Genomic DNA, 4,782 nt, shown 5'->3' with positions numbered 1-4,782 from the left:
GGAGGTGCAGGACCCCATTGTCGTGAGATGAAGTTGGAGACCGCCAGTTGTTTGGACCGGATCTGATTAAGGAGTCTGAACAGAAAGTAAAATTGATTCGCGATAGGCTCAAGGTAGCTCAGTCCAGGCAGAAGAGCTGCGCAGATTCAAAACGCAAGGAGACAGTTTACGAAATCGGAGACCGAGTTTATCTTCGAGTATCACCACTTCGAGGAGTTAAGCGCTTTGGAGTTAAGGGAAAGTTAGCGCCACGTTTTGTAAGCCAATAGAAAGTTATAGAGCGTATGGGAGAAGTAGCCTATAAGTTGGAATTGCCTGAAGGATTGTCAGGAGTTCATGACGTATTCCACGTTTCCCAGTTGAAGAAGTGCCACGCAGAGATGGCTGATATACGCGTATGGGAGAAGTAGCCTATAAGTTGGAATTACCCGATGGATTGTCAGGAGTTCAGACGTATTCCACGTTTCCTAGTTGAAGAAGTGCCACACAGAGATGGCTGATATACCGCTGAGAGATACAGTGCCGCTGGAAGCGATTCAGTTGGACAGTGATTTGACCTATCAGGAAAAACCAGTTAAGATTCTAGAGTATGCTAGTCGAGTCACCCACAGCAAGGTTATCAAGTTTTGCAAAGTTCAGTGGAGCCACCACACGGAGGATGAAGCCACCTGGGAGCGAGAGGAAGAATTGCTGAAGGACCACCCTCACCTATTTTCTAGCCAACCCGAATCTCGATGGTGAGTTTCATCTTAAGGGGGGTAGGTTGGTAACATCCCAAAATTTCAATTTGGAATGTTATACACTAGATCATCATTGCATATCATATTTTATTGTATTTTGGTTGATTCTAGAAATTTCTACGCAACTCAAGGACCCTCGGAGAGAGTTGGGGATTTCGTTATTTTCATATTTGAGTTTTCTCAAATTTTGAAAATATGATCATTTGATTTTATTTATTTTATCTTCAATTATTTCTATTACAAAAATATGAGAGAGGGAATAAAATGACTTTCCCAAAATAAAGAAATATTGAGGATTTAATAAAATAATCAAATAAGATTTTATTTTGGTTTTATTTGCTATTTTATTTGAATTTAGGAAAAATGCGTGTTTTTTAAAATTGCATTTAGGCCCCAAATAAATGTTCATCCTGTGCGGCTTGGTTTTAGAAGCCAGGGAAAATTTATTTCGGGATTTTTGGAGTCCGTTTAGTATTCCTTTTGTTTTTTTCTGAGCGTAATTATTTAAAGAAAAAGTCCGAACCGACTCTGGGCCGTAACCGGCCACGACTCCGCCTGGTCGGGCCTTTTTATAGCGCCGCCGAGGCCCAAGGCCAGCCCAGCCACGCCCCGCCTCAAACCCTAACCCTAGGCCGCTGCCGCCGCCCCGCCGCCGGACGACCGCCGCGCCGCCCCGCCGCCGCCGGAGGTAGCTTTTCTCGTCGCCGTTTTTTTGGAAAACAGATCGGTTTTCCATCGGTTTTGTTCGGTTTTTTTAGTTTTGGTTTTTTAATAGATCGGTTTTCCGGTTTAATTAGTTAGCGAGCGTTTGCCCGTTCGTTCGTTTTAACGAACGTTCGTCATTTTTTCTTTTTCTTGGATTAAATCCGTGATTTTTCTGATCACGATTCCCGATCTGATTTTCGTTTCAGTCTAACTTTTCGCTCATTTATCGGAATCAGGCGATTCAAGCGCCTGGAGTTTTGTCTCGAAACCCTCTTTCCTTTTAACCAACTTAAACAAGTTTTTGACACTGTAAAAATTGCCCTAGATCCAGAATAGTAAACGAAGCCTGTTTCTTTTGACGTTTGTCTTTCGTTGCTTCGTTCGATTTTATTCTTTTTGCCAACCGGAGTTCTTAAGTTGAACTTTCTGGTTAGATATCTTATTTGAGTTTTACCTGTGCATTAGTGGAGTACTTATTGTATGCTTGTTTGTTTGCGATAGAGTACCCAGAGTGCGCCGCTTGCTACTACGAATCGCTAGGTTTTGCGGATCATCAGCAAGGCAAGTAACACTTTGATCATACCTCCTACTACCCAGTTTTATTGCATTAGATCAATCCTCACACATTTCATGATTAGGATCTAATTAAAATGTGGGTATTGGGAAGTAGTAGATGTGGTAGAACCTATTACCTGTTTTATTATCAAACCTTGGGGAGTTACTTCTACGTTTGCTTATTATGCCATGCTATGCTAGTAGACGTGGATTGGGTGAGTGTATCCATGACAGATGTGAGATTGTTAATTAATGGTTTATCTAAGGTGGCAACTTAAATACACATCTGGGTGGATTGAGGCACCTGGGTAGTCCAGCGATTGCCTGTCTTCTTTTGGACCGCCACCTAGGCTCAAAGGGATCATGAGATTATTCATGCTAGAAACTTCCGTGTGCAGCCACAAGCTACTATGGGCTCTAGCATAGTTGAGTAGGTTGTGCGAACTCTTACAGTGGTAGACTAGCAGATGTAGGGGAAAGTAGGTGTAACGGTCTACCCGATCGTAAGGTGCTAGCGCTTCTGAAAGACTATGTCTCGGTCATCCATTTCTCAAACACCATGTAGTGCGAGAAATCAAACGGAGGCGATCGAGTCTTGTGGGGAAAAGTGCGCAAACCTCTGCAGAGTGTATAAACTAATCATGGTTAGCCGTGTCCCCAGTTATGGACATCTTGAGTATCTAGTACTTGGATTATCATGTGAATCTCGTCATGCTACTCTAAAATAAATTTTGTTGGGTTTTGTTTAATGATGATGTTTAATTGGGATTGAGAATGCTGTCAACCATTCTCCATGTTTAACAACTATCATGATAGTTAAATAAAATTTATTCCTTTGCAGTAGGGAAAAATTGGCTTTACGCAAAACTGTAACCATAGAGCTTTCCACCAGCCAAATATGCATATAGTATAGCTTATTTCATTCCATTACTCTCTATGTGTTACATTGCCAGCATATTCCATGTGCTGACCCGTTTCGGGCTACAACGTTAATGTTGCAGACTTTTCAGACGATGATTAAGGTGCCTTTAGGTCGTGGTTCTATACTCAGTGATGCCGTTGGAGTTGATGGACTCACTTATCTTCCAAGCCTTCTGTTTTTATCGTTATTAGATGGCATTAAGCCATATTTATTGTAATAAGTTCTCTTTTGAGACACTCGATGTAATAAGTGTGTGGTTGCTACTCTGTTATAAATCCTTCAAGTACTGTGTGGTGTCAGCATTACTGATCCAGGAATGACACCTGAGCACAGAGATTGGACTGTTTGAGGTCTGGACGCTACAGTAAACTACTCACACATCATCGGAGGGGCCATGGAGTTGATGTAGAGGCCCTCCGTGATTGATGCCTCCTCCGGCGGAGCTCCGGAAAAGGCCCCAAGATGGGATCTCTTGGGTATAGAAGGTTGCGGCGGTGGAAATAGGGTTTCGTGGTGCTCCTGGATGTTTGCGGGGTATATGAATATATATAGGAGGAAGAAGTAGGTCGGTGGAGCAACGAGGGGCCCACGAGGGTGGAGGGCGCGCCCAGGGGGGTAGGCGCACCCCCTGCCTCGTGGCCTCCTCGTTGATTGCTTGACATCCACTCCAAGTCTTCTGGATCACGTTTGTTCCAAAAATCACGCTCCCGAAGGTTTCTTTCTGTTTGGACTCCGTTTAATATTCCTTTTCTGAGAAGCCCGTTATCATCCAAAACAGATAATATAATTGCATGGAACAATCAAAAATTATAGATACGTCGGAGACGTATCATCATAGTGCTTAGGTGAAGCCCTGCGTCGGTAACTTCATCATCACCGTCAACACACCGTCGTGCTGACGAAACTCACCCTCGGCCTCAGCTAGATCAAGAGTACGAGGGACGTCACCGAGCTGAACGTGTGCAGATCGTGGAGGTGTCATGCGTTCGGTACTTGATCGGTTGGATCGCGAAGACGCTCGACTACGTCAACCACGTTACTTAACGCTTCCGCTTTCGGTCTATGAAGGTACATAGACACACTGTCCCCTATCATTGCTATGCATCTCCTAGATAGATCTTGCGTGATCGTACGAATTTTTTTGAAATACTGCGTTCCCCAACCAGCATCCGAGCCAGGTCTATGCATAGATGTTATATGCACGAGTAGAACACAAAGAGTTGTGGGCGATAATAGTGATACTGCTTACCAACATGTCAAACTTTGATTCGGCGGTATTGTTGGATGAAGTGGCCCAGACCGACATTACATGACCGCGTTCATGAGACTGGTTCTACCGACGTGCTTCACACATAGGTGGCTAGTGGGTGTCTGTTTCTCCAACTTTAGTTGAATCGAATGTGACTACGCCCGGTCCTTGTTGAAGGTTAAAATAGCACACTTGACGAAAAATCGTTGTGGTTTTTTGATTCGTAGGTAAGAACGGTTCTTGCTAAGCCCGTAGCAGCCACGTAAAACTTGCAACAACAAAGTAGAGGACGTCTAACTTGTTTTTGCAGGGCATGTTGTGATGTGATATGATTAAGACGTGATTATATAAATTGTTGTATGAGATGATCATGTTTTGTAACAAAGTTATCGGCAATTGGCAGGAGCCATATGGTTGTCGCTTTATTGTATGAAATGCAATCGCCATGTAATTGCTTTACTTTATCTGTAAGCGGTAGCGATACTCGTGGAAGCAATAGTTGGTGAGACAACAACGATGCTACGATGGAGATCAAGGTGTCAAGCCGGTGATGATGGTGATCATGACGGTGCTTTGGAGATGGAGATCAAAGCCACAAGATGATGATGGCC

This window comes from Triticum urartu, chromosome 3, assembly GCF_003073215.2.
Source record: "Triticum urartu cultivar G1812 chromosome 3, Tu2.1, whole genome shotgun sequence".
Taxonomy (NCBI): Eukaryota; Viridiplantae; Streptophyta; class Magnoliopsida; order Poales; family Poaceae; genus Triticum; species Triticum urartu.
This window is presented reverse-complemented; position numbering follows the sequence as displayed.